Below are 25,265 nucleotides of genomic sequence, written 5' to 3'. Positions count from 1 at the left end.
ATCACATCATATATGTAGACATATTCATATTTGAGCAAAAAAGACTAAAATGTCAAAAGCTCAGTGGTGGTTTCTGGATGAAACAAGGACTTCCTTTCCTTTTGAATTTTTAGTTTATTAAATATTAATTCCTTTTATTAACAGAAATATCAAATTTAGAGAATAATAAGAAAAAGTTTTCTAATGAGCAGCTCAGCTTTATAACGATAAAGGGAGAGGCACTCTGCATTATCTGCAAATGCTGGAAGGGGGTCTTACGTGTAGGGAAGGGGTTTACCTCGGGGCTGGCCATGATTGTATGATTTGATAACTACGTGGCTGGTTAAGAAATGGAAAAAGAAAAGAAGTGAATTTCTGGATGCAGGTGGGATTTTCCTGTTACGAATCCCCTGAAGGAGAATCTTCTCTGTCCAGAAAAGCTGTAAAAGGCATTTTGAGGCTGGGATTTTGCATGTGTGGAGCAGACAAGTGCTATTCTTAAACTGGGGGTTGCTGTGCTACAGGGCTATGCCCTGGCCTTCTGCAGAAGGTGGGAAAGCTGAGGGAGCGACCTGGAAGGCTCTCAGAGAGGCAGAGAGGATAGAGAACACAGCCACAAATGGCGCCAAGTATATGAGAAAGGAACACAGGATCTGAGACCTCCCAAGTTGAGATACCACGACTCAGAGTCCAGGACCTTGGGTATTCTCCTTTCTCTGAGTCTCAATCTCTGCATCTGCAAAGTGGACGCAGCAGCTCTCATTACCCTCTCCGCTACAGGGATGCTAAGAGAATCACAGGAGATAATGTCCACAAAGACCTTACAATTTCTAAAGCCTTCCATAAATATGTTATTATTCCTGTTCTCTCAGGATGGCAGGAAGCTATATTAGGTAAGAATCTCTTCTGTTGGGTTAGAGTCTCAGAAAAGAGTGGGAGTTTGAACACCCAGTAAGAGCATTAAAAATTCCCAGAGCTATAGAAAAACATGGTGTGGTGGTGGTGGTGGCAGCAGCGCCAGTGGTGTCCAAGTCTAAGAAAGATTTTGTACATGAACCGTGAGTTTATTCGAACCGGACAAGAAACCAGGATCTCCTGAACACAGATGGATGACTGGATGTTAGTGAGAAGAACATCTAATGGTATTTAGGTGTTTCCAGCCCTTTAAGTCTTTTCATCTAAATTTTGTTACCATCTGTCCAAATATTCTAATATTAGTCAAGATGTATAATTAGCTCCTGAAACAAGCCTTGTGGTCTTCTGCCAATGCCACTTCCTTGAAAAGCTCTAGAGGCAGAAGATGGATTAGGAGCCCTTCCCTTGATGGTTGGCAGTCCGGTGATCCTGGGGGCCTGTGATTCTAGGTCAATCCCACACACACACACAATAAATAAAGCAAACCAAGACTCCAAGGGCAAAAAAGATGCAGATTATTACCTCAAGCATTATTTTAAGATTGGACTCTAAAATGAAAAAGAAAAAAGTGTTTGTACATGTAAAAAAAAAAAATTAACCAATATAGAAAGAGAGAAGTATATTTTTTTGAATTCTGACACAGCTGTTCTTATTCCTGGCTGCATATTATAATCACCTAGGGTGCTTTTATAAAATCCTGAGGCCTAGGCCACATCCTAGACCAATTAAAACAGAGCCTCAGATCTGGGGATCAGTAATCTTTAAAAGTTCCCCAGTGATTCTAATGTGTAGAATGAGTTGAGACCGCCCTGGTAGGAGACCTGGACATTTGTTTTTCACCTTTGGAATGCTCTTGTTTACCTAATATGGTGATAAATTGTTGATTAATCTTAATTAGCTGTTATTTAATATCATATATTGTCTTAGAAACAAGCACAGAAGCTTCTCTGCTGATTAACTTACAATTCACAAATTTCCATATTTTCTGATTATAAAAGTCCAAGTACTCAAAGGTAATACCTTGGCAGTGTATGTTTTATCTGCTGCACAGGTGATTCTCATTTGCAGTCAAGATTGAGAGGCATTGCTGCAGGTACGCCATAAACATTTAAATAGATGGGTGTGGATGAATGGATGGTTGTATGAATGGGTGGGTGGTTGGACGGGGATCCAGGGATTCTCGGTCTTGGCACTACTGACATTTTAGGTCAGATTTGTTGGGAGTGATCCTGTGTGTTGTAGGATGTTTAGCAGCATCTCTGGCCTTTACTCACTAGATGCCAGAAGCATCCCCCCGGTTATACAGCCAAAAATGTCTCCAGACATTTCCAAATGTTCTCTAGGGACAGAATCACCCTGGGTTAAGAACCATTGGAGTAGATCAATGGATGGATGGAGGGATGGACAGATGGAAGTATGGACAGCTGATTGGAGAGGAGGATGGATTATATTCTCCTTTGGACTAGCTGTAACATGTTAGTGATGTCCTCATTAATGAATTAAAAAAATCTTTGGCACATGTTCATTTTATATGTGTATGATAACCTTGATTATATGATTATAACTTCTTTGAAAAATTCTCCTCTAACAACAGATAAATGGGCATTCTTCAGTGCTGGAGAGAGAATCAACTGGCTCATGTTTTCTGGAGGACTATTAGGCAGGGTCTCACCAGAGCCTCAGAAATATACATATTGGCACATACTGCATGTATGCATTAGTACCTACACTTGGGATAAAAATATGGCTATACCTTAAAACTTAATTGTGGTGGCACCTGGGTAGCTCAGTAGTTAAGCGTCTGCCTTTAGCTCAGGTCATGATCTCTGGGCCCTGGGATTGAGCCCCGCATCAGGCTCCCTGCTTAGTGGGAAGCCTGCTTCTCCCTCGCTCACTCTCCCTGCTTGTGTTCCCTCTCTAGCCGTCTGTCAAATAAATAAATAAAATCTTAAAAAAAAAATAATTGTGTGTCTACCAGAGTTATACCACAAATACATTTTTCTCAAATGCAAATGTTAATTATTATTTAATTTTAGAATATGATTTATTATTATAATTACATATTATATATTATAATAATGCATATAGTATTAAGATATAATTATAATACATGACATGTAATTATATATTATATAATTTAATTAACTGTACACATATTTTAATTATAACATATAATCATTATAACTTTTATTTTAGTAGCCAAGTTTGTAAAAATTTAACATTTTAATACTTACGGGCACCATAACTTCCAAGCACCTTATGGCAGCACAACTGCTATGTGTACCTCTGAGATACTAAAAAGACATCCATGTTGTTCAAAAAGGAACAACAGACACCCAAAAGAAGTCACTTGTCCCCAACAGCAAACCAAGATCGAACTGCAGTTTCAGCCACTCCCAGAATGTGACCTTTAACCAGTCCATCTGGGACTACCTGGTCAGCACCAGTGAGGTCATTTTCATGAGAGACCCTCCTCCCCAGAGAAACCTTGTCTGAGACAATCCACTCTTTGTTATAAACTCCCTTTCCAGCCCTTCTGTCAACAAAAGACTTCCATTTTGCAGCTCCTTGGAGTTCCTTTCTACTTGCTGAATGCGCTGCTGCCTGATTCATGAATCAATGAATAAAACCAATGAGATACTCAATTTACTGCGCTGAATTTTGTTTTGTTTTGTTTTGTTTTTGGCCTTCAACAAAGGTGAGTGGAGGAGCCAGATTTATTTCCATAGGTTCTGCAGTAAAGGGTTTAATCGACAGTGATGTCATCAAGTTACTCAAGTTTCCTTCCTCTCTAACAGTATTTGGGTAAAGATTTATCTCCTCTATAATTCCTAAACTTGAGGTTAGGGTGAGGATATAATTTCTTTGAAGCAAACAAACAGACTGCAGACTGCTTTACTTGGAGAGGTCCCATACTGAATATTAGGTGCAACATTGCTACTCCCGCTTATGTTTTTGTTTTTGTTTTTTTCCCTAATAGTTTCCCATTATACCATCCTCTGACCTTGGACCTCGAACTGTGGCTGTGCAGCAGTGTAAGTTGTTTTACAAAATTGTCCTTAAGTATCCATGTGGTAGTCAGCTTCCATTGCATACACACAAATTCTAGCATCTTCCCTGGAGTGGAAATTTGGAGAATCCGTATAGCCGTTTCACAGGAGACACACTAGCACTCTCAAGGTTACTTCAATTGAGTATAGACTCCCCAAAAGACTGCCTGAAAGCTATTTGTCAAGTAGAGCTAAATTTATTAAACTTGCTGCATTAAGAATGCCAACTTGAGAAAGTCACAATAATTTCTCAGAAGGGGAAATTAAGAAGAGGATATTTCTAGGATGATTAGGGCCTAAACTGGATGATTTTAAGGAGGGACTTGCAAAGCCGGAAACTGATTGAGAGAAGGCAGAGTTTATATCAACGATTTTGGATTGGCAGGCACAGTGAACAACAGACATTTTCTTAATATTTAAATTCTAGTTAATTAACATGCTGTTTAATATATTAGTTTTAGGTGTAGAATTTACTGATTAAACACTTCCATATAATACCCACTGAGGCAACAATCTTTAAGCAAGTCTTGATGACTTAGTTTCCGTAAGTAAGCTCTTTTTGTTAGTTCATAGTTTTCTGGGATCAAGTATTTCTTGGAGCAAATAGCTAAGCTAGTTTTGCTTGTTCCCAATATTATTTAATATAAGGAGAGGAAAGTATGCTTGGTATTTTTTAACCTAGAGACAGGAAATTAAGTTGGTTTTAGTTCTCTTTATCAGGTTCCTGCAAACTACTTTCGTTGTAAGCAACCACTGGTTGTTCATAAGTCTTATGCTGGTATTATTGTTAAAAAAAAAAAACAGTGACAAGTCGTCTTGTTGTACGTTAACACATAATGGCTGCCATTTCATCTTGCCTGAGCAACTTGTATAAGCGTGACAAGGCAGTTCCCAAATCTCTGACAGGTCAGGTAATGTCTCTGCCTGAAGAAAAATGGTGAAAGCAGCCCACTCTCTGCCTTTAACCAGTAATTCTGTTACACCTTGCTGCACTGAAGGGACAGTCTAAACAAATATCTGAAGGGTATGAACAAAACTTTGTATGATTCCAAAAACACTCATGGTCTTTACCATGATTTTCCATCCCATAAATATTACTTAGCCAGATTCACTCTGTTGTTAGACTTGGAAATCTCTTGTGACTGTATTAGTTTTCTATTGCTGCTATTATACATTACCACCAATTTAGTAACCTGAAACAATACAAATTTATTATTTTACAGTTTGAAGTTTGATATGGGGCTAAAAATCAAGATGACAGGGTAGAACCCATTTCCTTGCCTTTTCCAGATTCTACAGGATGCCTATATTCCTTGGCTCATGGCTCTGTTAACCTTCAAAATAAAACTGCCAGTTATTTTACTGGCAAAAATAAGTTTAGGAAGAGCAGAAAATTTCAATCTGACACAGGTGGGCGGCAGGAACCCTAGGTAAGTCCTGCAGAACAAAGGAGGGGAACCCTGTGTTAGAGGTAGAGGGAAGGGAGAAGTTGGGAAAGTTGTTATAAACAGAAAGCCCACTGGACTAAACCAGGAGTCCAAAGTAAAGCGGCTTTTCATTGGCTGAGCTGTGACACTGTCTCATTGGCTGGGCTGTTGCCAGGGGAGGAGGAAAGCCTTTCAGCCTCCTGCTGGGGGAGTAAAGTAGTAGCCCTAATAGTAGGTACTTGCAAGTGCATCTCTTCCTGATGGGTCTGCAATTGACAATGAGGGACTCCTCATGAACGCTCCCCTTGCTGGCCTCCTGACTCCCATTCTAAAGGAAGTTTACACTTCATTTTCACAGGCCCCCTTCCATCCCCAAAGCCATCTCTCTGACAATTCTTCCATAGTCATGTCTCCTTCTGACTATCCTTTTCTTCTTCCACTTTTAAGGACCATTGTTATAACACTGTCCCCATCAGGATAATCTAGGATAACTTCTTTATTTCTAAAACCAGCTGATTAGCAAACTTGGCTCTATCTGCAACCTTAATTCACCTTTGCCATGTAATCTGCCATCGTCATAGGCTCCAGGTATTAGGACTTAGGACAGGGACATCTTTGTGGGGAGAGGCATTATTCTACCCATCACAGTTATCACGTGGAGGAGGAGCTTGGCTGACTAGATGGACTTGCTGATGTCCAGGGCTACCATGTGATCACTGGTGACAAGGTCAGAGAAGGCAGAAGTGATTATGAGGTAGGAATTTTGCTATTTAGGTAAAGCCAAACTCAAATATCAGATTTTGGTAGGTGCCAAGACTGAGACTGAACTTCAGTACATTTCTAACACCCTTTGACCCAGCAATCCACTTCTAGAAATTTATCCTACCAAATTACTCATACAACTGTGCAAATGTATACAAACAACAATATTTGTGCCACACGATTCCCACGAGAGAGAAGTTACCTGCAATGAAGTGTCTGTCCATACAGGAAAGGTTCATGAAAAATAGTACACTTTTATTCTGGAATACTTTGCAACTTACATAAAATGAGATAAAATTATAATGACTTAAAGGATAGTCATGATGTCTTGTAGTTTTTTTTAAAAGAGCAAGCTGTGGAACAAAAGGCATAGTATGAAACCATTTTACCTTTTATAAACGTTTTTGCATGTGCATAAATGTGAATGAACATGCAGAGAAAAAGGCCTGGAAGGATATATACACCTGTTAGCAGTATAAACTACTGTGTTGTCTAGACATTTTCTAATGAGCATGTTATCCCTTATTTATCCCTTGACTCAGAAATTGTAATTCTAGGAATTTACTAATGAAAACATCATGGCGATGAACAGAGACTTATCTGCAATGGTACCATTGTTTAAGAGTGAACAATTGTGAGGTGCCTGGGTGGCTCAGTCGGTAAGTGTCTGCCTTCAGCCCAGGCTGTGATCCTAGGGTCCTGGGATCGAGCCCTACATCAGGCTCCCTGCTGGGTGGGCAGCCTGCTTCTCCCTCTCCCTCTGCCACTCCCCCTGCTTGTGTTTCCTCTCTCACTGTATCTCTCTCCCTGGCAAATAAATAAAGAAATAAAAGAGTGAACAATTGTTAGCACCCAAAATGAAGAGGGCATTGATTAAATGAGTTGTACATTTATACTACGGAAGAGTACACAGCCATTAAAAATAAGATAAACAAATATGGTATTGAATGAAAATATTAAAAAACATATATAATGTGTTCCATTTCAAATACACATGCACATACAAATAAAAATATTATGCAAATATCAGTAGCTATTTCTATAGGGTGGGGTAATGGGTGACTTTTACTTTCTTATGATTTTTTGGAAGAGAGGAAAAGGAAGAAAAAAAGTCCAAGGTAAGATTCTACTTCTACACTTTTCTCAGAGTTGAACATAAGAGGACAAAATGCATGAAGGATGCAAGAGTTCTCGGTTTGGGTGAGAAATCCCAGGGAGGGCAGCTAGTCCTGCGCTCTCTAGAGCAGCCGTTTAGAAAGTCCGAGCAGCACTCAGTAATCACGCTGGAAGTGTGGTGGTGACTGGACTAACAGTGGGACGGGGACAACAGGCACAAATCCCACAGGCCCAGACACCAAAGTCTCCAGGCCAGAACAGAAAAGCACCTCCGCCTAGGCATTCCCCAGGGGCTGAGCTGACCAAAAGGAAGCATCAGGACAATTTTAGGGTGTCATTATGTGGCTGGCAGGAGTATAACCAGGGGTCATAACCAAGGGTCATAACCAGTCACAGACTAAGACTCCATTGTAAGATTCAGAATTTTTCTGTTGATTTTCATGCTTTTTTTTTTTACAATGTCAATGTATCAATTGTCTCCTGTTCAACTATGAAAGGTGGAAGGCAAGACTGAACACTGAATCACAACCGCCACCTGAAGCTGATGGTCTAGAAGGAAGCAACTCGGGAGACCCTGTGGGTTTGTTCGTTCTTTCTTTCTTTCTTTCTTTCTTTCTTTTTAAATTCAGACTATCCAGCCCTTGAATACACAAGCCAGAGGTAAAAGTTCTAGCTTAGGGCCTCCTCACACCCGGTGGCCAAAACGTCGGCTGCTCTGGCCTGTTCCAGTTCTGCTCTTTGAGCTCTACCCATGGCGCAATGCTGCTTGCTTGTCTGACCCACTCCCTGCAGGCTGGACCTCTTTCTCTCTAGTGGATTCTGGGGGGCTCTATTCTATTCCCTCTTCAGAGGTGATGCACCCACTGCTCCACTGCTGGAAATAACCGTAGCTGATGGTTCATAGCTACACTCCTCATCCGAAACTGCCCTCAGCTCTAGGGAACTGCCCGTGCGGGCTCGGCCCCCTTCCAGGCTCACAGCCAACGGCCTGCTCCTCATCTCACAATTTGAGTCAACTCTGAGGGACTTCCCCAGCTCCAGATCTGCTTGTAGGGTTATCTGAAGTCCCATCTGCAACCTCACTGGGGGCCACCTTCTCCCTTCGCCCAGTTCTGGCTCCCTCCGCCCCTTATAGTTATGTCTACTAAGTACACTCTCTAACAAACTGGCTATTCAGAATTTGCTGAACAAATTCTCTGTAGCTCAGAGTCTGTTTCAAGGGAAGCCAAGCTAAGATATCCTCCTACTGGGAGTCAGACCTGTGCTTGCTACAGAATCACAGGAAACAAGCAAACCCATCGGAGGTTAGAGAGGTCTGTGTTCAGCCAGGCCCGTGTCCATCACTGATAGCTTGATCTTGGGAGTGTTCCTTGATCTCTTGGGTTCCCAACTGGTACATGAGGAAAGAAGACAGGCTAGCTCTGCTAGCCACGAAGTGGTGGACAATCCAATCCTACTATACATACATATATAATATAGATTAATACAGTATGCATATATGTATTTACATGCAAATATTCTGTAGCCCTGGGCACTGAGGGGGCCTTGGTTCAGTAACACCTCCAACAGCAATGTGCCAGATCTAATACCAAGTACCAAGATCTTGGCTTCCAAGTACCACCCTCCATGAAAAGAATTCCTAGGGTGTGATAGGGAAAATTATGAGACAAGCTTGGAATAATTTATGCCAGACAACAAGGAAGTGCTCAAAGAATGATATGGTTTTTATCAAAAGGACATAGAAGGCAGTGGAAGAGGTTTCACTAGTTAAATCTGAGATAATTTGAGATTAATTTTTAAAAATGATCTCCTAATTTAATCTGCAAATTTAACACAATTACTATCAAAATCCAGCAGGGTTTTGTTTTCTGGATTTTTTTTTTCAAAAATCAACAAGCTGATCCTAAAATTTATATGGAAATCCTAAGAACCCAGGAGAGTCAAAACCATCTGCCAAAAGAACAAAGTTAGGGGACCCACACTTCCCAATCTAAAACTTACTATAAGGGAGAGATTGGCAAACTTTTCTATAAAGGGCTAGACAGTAAGCATGTTGGGCTTTGTGGACTGTAACTTTCTGTCACAATGATCAACTCTGTTTTTAGTATAGTCAGTGTTGTGCAATCATCCCCTCAATCTAATTTTAGAGCATTTGTCACCTCTTAAAAAACCTTGTATCTATAAGCAGTCACTCCTCATTTCCTCATGCTACTTTCCCAGCCATAGGCAACCACCAATCTATATTCTGTCTATAGATTTGCCCATTTGAGAGATTTCAAATAAATGGAATCATACAGTATATGACTAGCTTCTTTCACTTCGCATTGTGTCAGCATTTCATTCCTTCTTATAGCTGAATTATAGTCCATTGTAAGGACATACCACAACTGTTCATTCACTCATCAGCTGATATCTGGACTGCTTACATTTTGGGGCTATTAGGAATAGTGCTGTTATGAACCAAGTACACGTTTTTGAGTAGACATATGTTTTCATGTCTTTGGGATATATGCCTAGGAGTGGAATTGCTGGGTCATATTGTAGCTCTGTGTTTAACCTTTTGAGTAGTTGCCAGACTGTTTTTCAAAGTGGCTCTACCATTTTATCATCCCCCAGCAGTGTTGAAGGGTTCCAATTTCTCCACATGTTAAACAACGCTTGTTATTATCTGTCTTTTTTATTATAGCCATCCCACGGGGTGTGAAGTGCTATCTCATTGTGGTTTTGATTTGCATCTCAATGATTAATGATGCTGGGCATCTTTTCATGTGCTTATTGACCATTTGTTTATCTTTGGAGAAATATCTATCTCATCCTTTGTCCATTTTTAATGGGTTATTAAACTTTTTATTATTGAGTTTTAAGAGTTCTTTATATAGTCTGATACATGTTCCTTGTCAGATATATAATTTGCAAATATGATATTATAATTATATTATAAATTATAATTGCCCTATGTGGGTTCCCTTTCTTCATGGTGTCCTTTATTTACTTATTTTTAAAGATTTTATTTATTTATTTGACAGAGAGAGAGAGAGAGAGAGAGAGAGCAACAGAGGTAGAAGCAGACTCCTCACTGAGGAGGGAGCTTGATTCAGCATTTGATCCCAGGACCCCGGGATCATAACCTGAGCCAAAGGCAGACACCTAACCGGCTGGGCCACCCAGGCACCTGCTATGGTGTCCTTTAGAGCACATAAGTTTTCCATTTGGATGAAGGCCAATTCACCTGCTTTTTTTTGTTGTTGTTACTTTTGCTTTTTGTATCGTATCTAAGAAACCACTGCCACATCCCTAGTCATGAAGATTTACTTCTATGTTTTCTTCTAAGAGTTTTACAGTTTTTGTTCTTTTGAGTTGATTCTGTGAGGAGGTAGATCAGATTCATTCTTTTGATTATAGATATGTAACTGTCCCTTTATCAACTGCCAGAGTTAACAGTCTAAATTCTTTTTTTTTTGTGATCCAGTTTCCAAGGTTTTGTGATTTTTTTTTTCACCAAAATTGTTAAAACTGAAAATTGTTAAGTTTCAACATGATACCATAAATTTCCCACCAATCGTACAAAATATCCCCTTGGGTCAGTTCTAAATTAGGCTCATGCAACAAAATGCACATTTCATTTGAAAGGTTTTGTGCAGGTGTGCCCAAGCTGTCAAATCCAATTTAACAGGACCAAATACCTAATAGTTGAAGACTTAGTTTTTCATCATGCTGTCTCTAGAGAGGTTCCAAGCAAATGAAATGGTGAAATCCCATGAAACCTCTTTTTCTTTAATTTATACCAGCCAAGAAAGATCGGTACTAAGTAATTTGGAATAGTGTCAAGGGGGATTCAATTCATTACTGCACTGATTCTGAGGAGTGGGTAGCAGTGCCAGCTGCATTGCCCGTGAGGGGTAAGTAGTACTGTGGCCTCTGACAATGAGCCACAGGGTCTTCGGTTGATAGGAGGGTGGGCAGTTGTTCTGACATAGGTGAGTATGGGAAAGGTGTAGGTGGAAGATGGACTTATAAAGGCATGCTGGGTTGGATAGGTGGCTGAGAGAGGGCTCAGGTACCTTGCTGAAGTAATATAAAGAAGTTGTTAAGAAAAATTACTTGGAAAAAAAGGCAGAAAGGTAATTGACATGTACTTTCAATGTCATACTGGGAATTAGGGAATTAAGGGGGATGTTGGTTTCATCCAAGAGTTATTTAATTACCTATCTTAAAGGAATGTGCCTTTGTTATTTACTATCAATTACTCTAAAGTTGGATGCTAAATATTATCCAGTGGAAAAGATAACCCCAAAGGTAACTGTTTGATTGCTCTGCTCAACATGAATGAGTTTTATATTTATCCAACATTTTAATTCTAACGTCCTTTTTTTCTCTCCCAGTATTCCTTTGTAAATGTCTGTGAATACCCAGTTCCTCAACATGCTCTTTGAACCTGCTTTAACATCTTACTAGTTCCCTTATATTTGTATAAGTCATGTTTTCAATTTTATTTATTTTTATTTTATCTATTTATTTGACATACAGAGATCACAATTAGGCAGAGAAGCAGGCAGAGAGAGCGGGGGAAGCAGGCTCCCCGCTGAGCAGAAAGCCCGATGTGGGACTCGATCCCAGGACCCTGGGATCATGACCTGAGCTGAAGGCAGAGGCTTTAACCCACTGAGCCACCCAGGTGCCCCTCAATTTAAAAAAAACATTTTTTAAAAATTTATTTACTTATTTTAAATATTTTATTTATTTGACAGACAGTGAGAGGGGGAACATAAGCAGGGGAAGTAGGAGAGGGAGAAGCAGGCTTCCTGCCGAGCAGGGAGCCTGAGGCAGGGCTCAATCCCAGGACCCCATGATCATGACATGAGCTGAAGGCAGACATTTAATGACTAAGCCACCCAGCCACCCCAGAGGTGGTGGCTTTATTTTTTTAAGATTGTTATGGGGCTCCTGGGTAACTCAGTTGGTTAAGCAACTACCTTCAGCTCATGATCCTGGAGTCCGGGGACCAAGTCCCACATTGGGCTCCCTGCTTGGTGGGGCATATGTTTCTCCCTCTGACCTGTCCCCTCTCATGCTCTCTCTCTCTCTCTCAAATAAATAAATAAATAAATAATCATAAAAAAAGATTTTTCATGTATTTATTTGTCAGAGAGAGAGAGAGTGCACAAACAGGGAAAGACAGAGAAGCAGGCTCCCCACTGAGCAGGGAGCCCGACTCGGGACTTGATCCCAAGACCCTGGGATCATGACCTGAGCCAAAGGCAGATGCTTAAACAACTGAGCCATCCAGGCTTCCCGATGTTTTCAATTTTTTGAAAATTTTACTTTGCCAGGATTCAGCTGTGATTACCCGATGACTAAGAGTTGTTCAGTGTCCTTTGAGGAAAAACATCAGCCCCTACTGCAACAAGGAGCTCAACTCTAAATTGCATTGGAGTCCTCATTCTTGGTGGATTTGTAAAGAATTAAATGAAGAAGCTGTGGAAAATGTATTCCAAGGGAGTGGGAGGCTCTTTCCCAATGGCTATAATATTACATCATAGTACAAACCCTAGGGGGCCAGCCATGCCAGGTGAGCCAGACATTCTCACATGAGCATGTGTTTAAGAATGATTTTAGGCAATACTGCATCTCAGCCCCTGCCTGGGCTACCTGCTGCTTCGTTGTTGAAAGTCCATGTTGACATTCAGATACCTCTAACTTAGCACATTAAGCTGACTACTGCTTTGGTTCTCTGTAGGAAATGAGAGAACAACGCTCTTGGCTTCAAGTATGGTCTAAAGTTATTAACAAACTCACCAGGGCTAACATTCACTGCCTGGAAATGTTAACTGTTTAGAAGTGTTTCCCGGTTAGTTTGAGAGCTCCCCAAAGGCAGAGATTATCTCATTTATCTCCATATCCTCTATTTCTACCCACAGGAGCTGGCACATAGAAAGCATTCAATAGTTGCTGTGAGAGAACACTTTTTTGGAAAAGTTCTACTGGCAGGTACTATACCTGGGAAACCGAAAAATAAAAATAAAAGATGTTCACACACAGAGAAGCAGGAATCTACTAATTTATTGCTCCAAGCTTGGGATTAATTTTGACTTGCTTGGGTTTCTCATGGTAGGGTCGAAATAGCTTGGGTTAGATAAAACAATTAAAAAAAAAAACGTAACATCTATGTAACTCAATAAAAATTAGCCTTTTCCAGTAAGAGTTGAACACCATTTATCAGACAAACCAATTTCTTGATTAAAAAAAAAAAAAAAAGCACAGGACATTACTGTACTTCCTTAGAGTGTACATATTATTTTTCTTTCTGAGATACAAATAGTTGTGAGTACTGTCTAGGGAGGCAGAAATTAGAGTATCAGAGGGATAAAATGACACTGAATTATCTCTGCCATATGAGGCACTTGGTTGAATTATGTTCAGTCATATGCTAGGGTTACATAATGTGAACTAAACAGACAAAGCTGTGTATATTACAATAGTGCTAAAAGATAGCAGTTATAAATATTAAACAATCTCTAATTTCAAAAAGAGTTCACATTCATTTGGAATGGCCCAAAGCTATTCTAACTCTCCTGGCTTCTGTCAAATTATAAAATGGAGAGGTCTAGGGGCAACTGGGTGGCGCTGTCATTAAGTGTCTGCCTTCGGCTCAGGTCATGATCCCAGGGTCCTGGGATCAAGTCCCACATCGGGCTCCCTGCTCGGTGGGGAGCCTGCTTCTCCCTCTCCCTCTGCCCCTGCTTGTGTTCCCTCTGTCAAATAAATAAATACAATCTTAAAAAAAAAATAAAATGGAGAGATCTGAACAATCTGGACATCTGTCAGAATATCACGTTGGTTCTCCATATTGATGATGTCATGTTAATTGAACAAAATAAGCAATAAATGGATAGCACTGTAAGCTCCTTGGTGAGACTCATGTGTTACAATGGCTGGGAGATGAATCCTATGAAGACTCAGGTGTCCATTATATTCAGTGAAATTTTTAGGACTCTAGTAGTCTGGGACATCACCTCCAATGAAAGACAAATTATTGCATCCTGTACCTCCTTCCATTAAGAAGAAAGCACAATATATCCTTGCCAATATTTGGTATGGTCAGTCTCTTTGATTTTAGCTATTCTAATAGCTGTATAGTAGTTTCTTGCTTCATTTTTAATTTGCATAATTAATTTGCATGATGTTGAACATCTTTTCATGTTCTTACCATCTGGATATCTTCTTTGATGAAGTGCCTGTTCAGATCTTTTTTTTTTTTTTTTTTTTTTTTTTAAAGTTTTTTTTTATTTATTTGACAGAGAGAAATCACAAGTAGATGGAGAGGCAGGTAGAGAGAGAGGAAGGGAAGCAGGCTCCCCGCTGAGCAGAGAGCCCGATGCGGGACTCGATCCCAGGACCCTGAGATCATGACCTGAGCCGAAGGCAGCGGCTTAACCCACTGAGCCACCCAGGCGCCCAAGTGCCTGTTCAGATCTTTAAATAATTAAAATTGTGTTGTTTTCTTACTGTTGATTTTTGAGATTTTTAAAAAAACATTTTATTTATTTATTTGTCACAGAAAGAGAGAGCACAAGCAGGCGGAGTGGCAGGCAGAGGTGGAGAGAGAAGCAGGCTCCATGCCAAGCAAGGAGCCCAATGTGGGACTCAATCCCAAGACCCTGAGATCATGACCTGAGCTGAAGGCAGTGGCTTAACTGACTGAGCCACCCAGGTGTCCCCTAATTTATAATTTTTGCAGAGAAGAGATTACTCGGAAGTTTATTTAGTTTCTGGGGTGCCTGGCTGGCTCAACCAGTGGAGCATGTCACTCTTGATCTTGGGGTTGTGAGTTCAAGTCCCAAATTGGGTGTGGAGATTACTTAGGAAAAAACCCCAAAGCTTTAAAATGAAGTTTAGCTTCTAAAATTAATATTTGATACATTATAGTTACAAAGTTAAAACCATGGTTCTTCCTGTGCTTTTAAATTCTCCATATAAATTTTATTATTCTCTTAGCAATTTTTATTGAAGTATAGATGACACATAATGTTACATTAGTTTCGGGTATGCAACATAGTGATTTGACAACTCTATTTGTGATGTTATACTCACCACAAACGTAGCTACCATCTGTCAGCATACAACTTCTTTGCCCATTTTTTAAAACTGGGTTATTGATCTTTATGTTATTGTTATTAATTTACTCTTGTAATCTGTCTTTTAATTGTTATATTTAGAGAATTTATATTTAATGCAATCACTGAAATATTGGAGCTTAAATCTGCCTTTTTCTTTTTTGTTTATTCCTTCTTTTTAATTTCTTTTTCTTTTTCTTGCCTTTCTGTTAGTTAATTGATATTTTTTAAAAAATTCCACTTTGGTGGAGCACCTGGGTGGCTCAGATGGTTAAGGTCTGCTTGCAGCTCAGGTCATGATCCCAGGGTCCTGGATCAAATCCAGAACAGGCTCCTTGGTCAGCAGGAAGCCTGCTTATCCCTCTGCCTGCCACTCCCCTATGAGTGTTCTCTCTCTCTCTCACCCTCTCTCTGACAAATAAATAAATAAAATCTGAAAAAAAAAATTAAAAAAAAACTCAACTCTTGATCTCAGCTCAGGTCTTGATCTCAGGGTTGCGAGTTTGAGCCCTGCATTAAGAAAAAAAAAAAAAAAGAATTCCATTTTTATTTAACTATCATGTTTTTGAGTGTGTCTCTTTGTATAGTTTTTTTTGGTAGTTCCTCTAGAAATTATACATACATACATTACTTATGTCTATTGGTTTTAATATTTTACTAGTTCAAATGAAGTATAAAGACCTTATCTCCCTTTTAGTCCTTCTACCCTCCCCTATTTATAAATCTTAAATGTTTCTTCTACATACACTGAGAACCACATAAGACAATGTTATATTTTTGCCTTCAACTGTCAAACATAATTTTTTCCCCTAAGATTTTATTTATTTATTTATTTGACACAGAGAGATCACAAGTAGGCAGAGAGGCAGGCAGAGAGGGAGGGGGAAGCAGGCTCCCCGCTGAGCAGAGAGCCCGATTCGGGGCTCAATCCCAGGACCCTGGGATCATGACCTGAGCTGAAGGCAGAGGCTTAATCCACTGAGCCACCCAGATGCCCCTTTCTTCCTTATATTTTAAGAACATTCTTTAGCAATTTTTACAGTAGGTTTAGTAGTGACAAATTTTTAGTTCTTTTCAGTTTTCTGTAGTTTCCCTTCATTCTTGTAGGATAATTTCACTAGATATAGAATTTGGGGTTGCCAGTTCTTTTCCTTGAGTACGTGGAAAACAGGCCACTTTCTTTTGACCTCCATGGTTTCTCATGAGAAATCTGATGTCATTAAAAAAGAAAAGTTCCCCTATAAGTGTTACTTCTCTGTCATTGCTCTCAAGATTTTGTTTAGCTTTAAGAAGTTTATTTATTTTTAAAAAGATATGCCTGGGGTGCTTGGGTGACTCAGTGGGTTAAGCCTCTGCTTTTGGCTTGGGTCATGGTCTCAGGGTCCTGGGATGGAGCCCCACATCTGGCTCTCTGCTCAGTGGGGAGCCTGCTTCCTCTTCTCTCTGCCTACTTGTGATCTCTGCCTGTCAACTAAATAAATAAAATCTTTAAAAAGATATGCCTAACTGACTGAGCCACCCACACACCCCAATTTTAGGACGTTTAAATATGATATATCTTGGGGTGATTTCTTTGGGTCTGTCCACTTTATGATTTGTCCAGCTTCTTGAATCTATAGGGTTATGTATTTTGACAAATTTGGAAAATCTCAGCCATTATTTCTTTGAATACTTTTTCGACCCCACCCTCTTTCTCTTCTTTTGGGACTCTGATTCCACAAATGTTTATCTTTTGTTATAGTTCCACTGGTTCCTGTGGACCAGTTCATTTTTATTTTTCTAGCTTACTTTCTCTTTGTGGTTTAAATTGGGTAGTATTATCTTATCTTCAAGTTAACTGGTTCTTTCCTGTCTTCTCCTTCCAGGTGTTGAGTTCACCCACTGAATTGAACATCTGCATTTAGTTCTACTTTATATTTTATTTCTTTACCAAGACTTTTAAAATGTATTTGTTTCAAATGGAATCATAAATGTTTGATGAAGCAGTTTTATGACGGTTGCTTTAAAATCCTTGTCAGATAATTCTGACATCTGATTCATTTTGGTGTCAGCATTTTAAAAATTATTTTGTCATTCAAGTTGAAATTTTCCTGGTTCTTGGGTGATTTTTTAAAAATTGTATCCTGGACAGGGGCACCTGGGTGGCTCAGTTAGTTGTCTGACTCCTTTTTTTTTTTTTAGATTTTATTTATTCATTTGACAGAGATAGACATAGCAAGAGAGGAACACAAGCGAGGGGAGTGGAAAAGGGAGAAGCAGGCTCCCCACTGAGCAGGGAGCCTGATGCGGGGCTCGATCCCAGTACCCTGGGATCATGACCTGAGCCAAAGGTAGACGCTTAACTGACTGAGCCACCCAGACGCCCCAAGTGTCTGACTCTTTTTGTATTTTATTTTATTTTAGTTTATCTTTTTAAAATTTTATTATTTTTTAAAGATTTTATCTATTTATTTGACAGAGAGAGACACAGCGAGAGAGGGAACACAAGCAATGGAGTGGGAGAGGCAGAAGCAGGCTTCCCACCAAGCAGGGAACCTGATGGGGGGCTGGGTCCCAGGACCCTGGGATCATGACCTGAGCAGAAGGCAGATGTTTAACGACTGAGCCACCCAGGTGTCCCAAGTGTCTGGCTCCTGATATTAGCTCAGGTCATGATCTCAGGGTCCTGAGATCTAAGCACCGCATCAGGTTCTACGCTCAGTGCAGAGTCTGCTTGTCCCTCTCCTCCCTCTGCTTGCTCTTGTGTTCTCTCTCAAATAAATAAATAAAATCCTTAAAAAAATTTATATCCTGGACATTTAGAGACATGAGACTTTGGATCTTATATAAATCTTCTATTTCAAATGCAAGTTCTTTCTGACACCATGCCAGAGAGGAATGGGGGTACCCACCTCCTTTCTGCCAGATGAGGGTGAACTTCTGGACTTCCCATTTAATTCTCTTGGCATCTCAGAGGTAAGTGTGATACCTTGGTGCCTTGTTCCTTTGTATGGAAGCTGGACATCTTGCCTCCTACACCTGCCATCACTTTGGTTGGGAAGGTGGGGGTGACTTGTTAGATCCTGCAATACTGTAATAGGAGAGGCCTCATTATTGCTCGGTGTTGGTCAAAGTTCTGTCTTCACACTCAGCCTCCTCTGATCCTGAAGGATAAAGGGTAGTTTTACATAGATGGTAGGGAGAAGTCCAGAATCCCCATGTGGCCTCCAATGATATTATAAAGGGGCCTCAGTACTACTAGGCAACTTCTCATTTAATCTTCTCTGATAGCACCCACATTACAGCTGGGACAGAGTGGAACTCTAGGCTCCCCATTCCCAAGGTACTGCTAACAGGAGTAAAGAGAGACCATAGCTTTGTTCCATGTTGTTTGGTAGGATAGGGGAAGTGTTGTGTATTTCCCTATTGGTAGATTGTACGTTTCTTGGGTCATTAGCTAGAGAAGCAGGTTGGGGAGCATTTTTGTGCTTTCCTGTTGGAAGCTACTCTAGCACCCAGTCTAGAGTACAGGAGACAAGAGAGAAAAACCAGGCATCTCATCACTGTGTCGTTTTGGGATCCCAAGGTCCCAAGCCGGTAAGATTCCAGAGTCATTTTGGTTTATTCTATTTTTAATGTCCAGGTTTTTTTTTTTTTTTTTTAAGCTGCTGTTTATAGTGGAATAGGATGTGTGTTTATACCCTTATCCAGAAGCAGAAGTCAATGTTGTCTTTCCTCCTAGGTACAACATATATTTCTCTGTTTCTTAAAACTTTACTCTTCAACTTTTCTTAATATAGGGTGCACTTATTTCTTATTTATAACTTGTTGCCATTAGGGATGGGATTCTTTTTTTCTTTCTTACATTTTAAAATTGGCTAATACTGTAATTTTTGTGAAGAGAAGAGTTAATACAGGTGGTCTGGTTGTATGTCTTTGGGAAGCCTGGAACCCTGTTAACCCTTGGCCAACCACGAGAATATGGCCTTCAGAATGCTCTTTATGTTTCTGATGACATTCTTTATGCTCAGGGCAATGGATGATGCCATACCACTTCATTAGGATTGTTTTGCATAAACATCACTATTGATGATGTGCCTTGTCGCTCTCGCCGGCAAGAACGACCCGCAAACGTGATGGGTGGCAAGCTTCTTTATTAGTTCTCTTTTTTCTGTCCCGACAGTCTCTCCGCTTTATATCCTTTACCTCGGCCAATCACCGATCTAGTCCACGCCCCTCTCCCTGATCACGCTGCGAGCACGGGCTCACCCATGCTTGCAGTCAGCCAATCAGTCTCGCTTCCTCAATCCCCGGGCACCTCCGCATACGTGACTCCTTGCATCTATTTCATGGCTCTCCACAGTGCCTCATTTTGCTGTCAGGGTCTAGAGTTTCAGCTACCATGGATGATCAGTCGTGAAGCCAGAATAGCTACCTACATGCCCCCAATCTTTGATAAAAGCTTCAGAGCCCTGGACCAGAGTGAACTTCCTTTGGGAGACGTGTCACATGTCCTTCCAGTTTGTTGCTAGAGTGTATCTTGTGTGGTCTGGAGGGGAATGACTTGGAAGCCCATGTGGGAGTCCTCTGGACTCCACCCAATATATATTTTTGTTCTGTTGCTCTTACTCTGTATCTTTTGCAGTAATAAGCCTTGGCTATGAGTATAACCTGCTAGTAAGTCTTGCAAATCGTTCTAGTAAACCAGCTAACTTGAGAATGGTCATGGGACTCCTAAACCTTAAAAAAATAGACTAATCTCATATCCAACCACATTGATATTACATTTTTATGAGAGCTAATAGTTTACCAGTTGATTTTCTTAAGTGCTCTAGATCATATTGTCTGCAGAAAATGTGTAATATTTTCCTGTTCCTATTTATAGGCTTTAATGTTAGGCCCTCTATATGATTCTACCAGTATACTTATGTATCCAGTTTTTTGGTTTTTTTCTTAAGATTTATTTATTTGTCAGAGAGCACGAGGGAGAGAGCAAGCATACACAGACACACAAGCAGGAGGAGTGGCAGGTTGAGGTTGAGGGAGAAGCAGGCACCCCCTGGGCAGGGAGTCCATTGTGGGACTAGATCCCAGAACCCTGGGATCATGACCTGAGCTGAAGGCAGAGGCTTAAATGACTGAGCCACCCAGGTGCCCCAGCCCTTTATTTCTTCTGTGGTTATTCTTCTTTTCTGATTTTTCTTGATTCAAGTTTGGGAATTTTCATTTTTCCAAGAATATCATCCATTATCTACTTTTTATTTCATTAAAAAAATTTAAAAATGTAAATGAATAGCCAAGAACAACTCAGAATACCAAACAAGATTTTATATGGATATACTAAATTTAAATGATAATTGTTAACATTAATAATGTTGTGGTCATTGTCCCTTAACATTAAACAAACGTCTGCTTAGTCTATGCCTCCTCTTATACCCAGGCTCTCCTCCTTTGATTATGAAATATGTATCAAACAGAACACTTTGAAGTACCACATTAAATGTGATTCTTATACACTTGGTTGCAATATTTCTATTAACATATTCTGTCAATAAATTTGGTACCCATCTGTGTAGACATCTCTATGCACTGATTTTTAGCTATCATGTCTGACCAGGTTTGGGTATTTTGCCCAAATAGTAACAACAGTATTTCCCATCAAAGGTGCTCTTTCAAAACCTTGCTGCTCCCCCCATTAAGAGGTTCCTTCCCCTTGAACTTGGGTGGGCCTTGTGATTGTTTCAACTAATAGAATACAGTAGAAGTAAATGCTATGTGTGACTTCTAAAGCCAGTTCACAAAAGGCAATGCTGTTTTCACTTGCCTCTTCTCTTCACTGTTAAAAACAGCCACTATACTAATTAAACAGCCCAGGACACATGAAGAGGTCTAACAGGAAGATCTAAGGACCTCAGTCCTCAGCCCTGGCTAAGTTGCCAGCCAACAGCCTGTACCAGCTCGCCAGCAACACATGTGAGCCACCTTGGAAACCAGTCTGCTAGCTCTCAGTAGGGTGGTCCTAGCTGATCCCATATGGAACAGAGATGAACCTTCCCTGCCTGAGTCCTGACCAGATTGAAAATTTGTGAGCACAATCAATGACTATTTTTGTTTTATTTTTAATTTTTTAAAAAGATATTATTTATTTGAGAGGAGAGAGAGACAGTGAGGATGAGCGGGAGAAGGGGAGGGTAAGGAAGGGGAGAGGGAGATGGAGAAGCAGATTCCCTAATGAGCAAGGAGCCTGCTGCAGGGCTCGATCCCAGCACCCTGGGATCATGACCTGAGCCAAAGGCAGATGCTTAACTGACTGAGCCACCAAGGCACCCCACTATTTTTGTTTTAAATCACTGTTTTGTTATGTACCAATTAATAAATGATACAAAGGTAAATCTGAAAAGTAGTTGAGAGTGGGGAGCATATCGCTTCTGAATTTCTGTCCATTCATTTAAAAGCCTTCTTCTTATGGCTTCCATGAGACCACACTCTCTGTTTTCAATTTCACCTTTGTCCCTTTGCTGGCTTATCATTCTTTATGACCTGCAAATACTAATGTTCCCAAATGCTTAATCCTGGGCCCTGTTCTTTTATTTGCCCTCTTCTCTAGCTGTACTTTCTCCCTAGGAGATCTCATGCACACTTGTATTCTGGTGACTTCAAAATCTATGTCTCTATCTATAGCATTTCTCTAAATTCCTGACAGGTATTTTGTTTGTTTTTTGTTTGTTTGTTTGTTTAAGATTTCTTTATTTAACAGAGAGAGAGATCACAAGTAGGCAGAGAGGCAGGCAGAGAAAGAGGAGGAAGCAGGCTCCCTGCTGAGCAGAGAGCCCGATGCGGGGCTCGATCCCAGGACCCTGAGAACATGACATGAGCCAAAGGCAGACGCTTAACCCAGTGAGCCACCCAGGGGCCCCCTAACTGGTATTTTGAACTGATCACTTCATATCTCCATTTAAATGTTTAGCAGGATTCTTTAACTTACTATGTTCAAACCAGAATCACTTTTTAATTTACTTAAATATTTTTTTCCCTAAAGATTTTATTTATTTATTTATTTATTTGTCAGAGAGCGAGAAAAAGAGAATACTCATAGGGGAGTGGCAGGCAGAGATTTTTATTTATTTATTTATTTGACAGAGAGAGAGAGAGAGAGAGAGAGCACAAGCAGAGGGAGTAGCAGGCAGCGAGAGAGGGAGAAGCAGCCTCCCACTGAGCAGGGAAGCCGATGTGGGACTCCACCCCAGGACCCTGGAATCATGACCTAAGCCGAAAGCAGCTGCTTAACCAGCTGAGCACATTCCTTCTCCCAATTTCTTAATGGTTCTCCAGATATATACAAATATCTGTAGTTTATATATATACATGGACCATAATATATTTACTGGGGTATGGTGATGATTTTCCCTTTTTCTCTTTTTATTTTATTTAATTAATTTATTTATTTGACAGAAGTCACAAGTAGGCAGAGAGGCAGGCGGAGAGAGTGGGGGAGGCAGGCTCCCTGCCAAGCATAGAGCCTGATGCGGGGCTCAATCCCAAGACCCTGGGATCATCACCAGAGCTGAAATCAAGAGTCTGCCACTTAGCCGACTAAGCCACCCAGGAATCCCTGGGCAAAATTAATTAAAAAAAATTTTTTTTACTTAATAATACAAGCTACTTACCAAAATATTATCTTTTCAAGATGTAATATATAAAATAATTTTTTGGGCACTCTTTGAAATCTGGAATCTATCTCATACTTAAAGCACATCTTCATTTGGCCTACCTACATTTTAAGTACTCAACAGCCACACATGGTTAGTACCTACTGTAATGGGGTATAGCTCTAGGTACTTTTGTTTTTGTTATATGTGTTGCAGATCTTTCCTTCTAGTTTATGATTTTTCCTTTCACATTTTGTCTTTCGAAGACAAAGTTTCAAGGGAGCTGAATTTTGACTTCTTTGGCTTGTACTTTGAATTTTAAGAACATTTTTTCTATCACATGTTCATGTCCCAAAAATACTGTATTATTCTATATTTTATTCTAAATCTTTTCATGTTTTGCCTTTTCTAGTGAAGTCTTCCATCCACCTGGAACTGACTTTTGGGTTAAATACAAAATAAGGATCCATTTTTACTTTCTTGCCAGATGGTTAAGCAGTAAGATAACCCAGCTCTAATAGTTTGGTGTTGATGTTGTTTTTGTAAATGGTATGATTTATTTGGTTGTGCTTTCTATTTGCTGGATTATGGAAATGCAGTTGATTTTTTTTAATCTGAAAAACTTGAAGAATTGTCATTCTAAGTATTACTGTGTAAATTATTTTGGATTTTCTAAGTAGATAATCATACCACCTGTAACAACAACTGGCCTTTTCATTCTTTACATGGTTTATTTCCTTTTTTTTTTTTTTTAAGACATGTTATTTATTTATTTATTTGAGAGACAGAGAAGGGAGAAGGAGAGAATCTCCAGCCTACTTTGCACTGAGTGCAGAGCCCTATGCAGGGCTCGATTCCATGATCCTGAGCAAACCAAGAGATGGAAGTTTAATTAACGGAGCCACCCAGAAGCCCCTTACATGTTTTATTTCTTTCATTGTTTTATTTTGCTAGCTAGGACTCAAATTCAATGTTGAATAGAAATGGTGACAGCAAATATTTTGTTTTATTTTGAATTTCAAAAGAAATGCTTTATTTCATAATTATGTATAATGATTGCTCGAGGTCTTTATCAGGTTAAGGAAATTTTTTTCTATTCCTGATTTGTTAAAGGTTTTTTTGTTCCTCTTTCTTTTCTTTTTTTAAAATTAAGAATGGGGGCACCTGAGTGGCTCAGCCAGTTGAGTGTCTGCCTTTGGCTCAGGTCATGATCCCAGGTGCTGAGATCGAGTCCTGCATGGTGGGAGGGACTCCTTGCTCAGCGGGGAGCCTGCTTCTCCCTCTCCCTCTGCCTGCCAGCCCCCCCCCCGCTTGTTCTCTCTTTCAAATAAATACATAAAATCTTTTAAAATATTAATAACGGTTACAGAATTTCAACAAGTATTTTTGCCTGCATCTAAAAGTATTTGGTGTACCATCTTTATTAGCTTTCAATTGTGGCTGTAACAAATTATTACAACCTTAGAAGCTTAAGACTGCACACATTTACTTTTTTACAGTTCTGCACACCAAAAGTCCAGTATGGATCTAACTTAACTAAGAATAGTGTTGTCAGGCTACATTCCATTCCAGAGGTTCTGTGAGAAAATCTACTTGTTCATCTGGGTAATTGGCAGGATTCAGTCCCTAGAAGTTGTAGGACCACAGTCCCTGTTTTCTTGAGCGAGGGTCATTCTCATCTTCAGAGGCTGCCACATTTCTTGCCTCACCGCCCTTTTCCTCCATTTTCAAAGCCAGCAACAGGTAGACTGAGTCCTTGTCCTTTTCATCTCTGACCAACACTTCTGCCTTCCTGCCTTCCTCTTTCATTTTTAAGGACTTGTGATTAGATTGGGTGCAGATAATCCAAAGATAACCTCTCCATCCTAAGGTCTGGAACTTGATTACATCAAAGTCCCTTCTGCCACACAAAGAAACATATTCTCAGGTTCCAGGGGTTAGGTAGTTGGACACCTCTGGGGAACTATTCTGCCTACCACACTACCATAATTTGTTAATATGGTGAATTACTTTAAAAAGTTTGTAATATTGAACCCCAACTTTCATTCCTGAAATTCAACTTGGTCCTGACTTTTTTTTTTTTTAAAGATTTTTTATTTATTTGACAGACAGAGATCACAAGTAGGCAGAGAGGCAGGCAGAGAGAGAGAGAGGAGGAAGCAGGCTCCCTGCTGAGCAGAGAGCCCGATGCAGGGCTCGATCCCAGGACCTCGGGATCATGACCTGAGCCGAAGGCAGAGGCTTTAACCCACTGAGCCACCCAGGTGCCTCTGA

At 40.1% G+C, this 25,265-nt stretch overlaps 1 protein-coding gene across 1 annotated transcript in view; it reads right to left on the bottom strand.

The window, feature by feature from the left end:
* LOC132010409 (potassium/sodium hyperpolarization-activated cyclic nucleotide-gated channel 4-like) overlaps window positions 1-25,265 on the bottom strand; it is a 59,006-nt gene that overhangs the window by 19,002 nt on the left and 14,739 nt on the right. The gene's annotated exons all lie outside the window — the stretch shown is intronic.

The sequence above is a fragment of the Mustela nigripes genome, chromosome 2 (genome assembly GCF_022355385.1).
Source record: "Mustela nigripes isolate SB6536 chromosome 2, MUSNIG.SB6536, whole genome shotgun sequence".
In the NCBI taxonomy this organism is placed as follows: domain Eukaryota; kingdom Metazoa; phylum Chordata; class Mammalia; order Carnivora; family Mustelidae; genus Mustela; species Mustela nigripes.
This window is presented reverse-complemented; position numbering and strand designations above follow the sequence as displayed.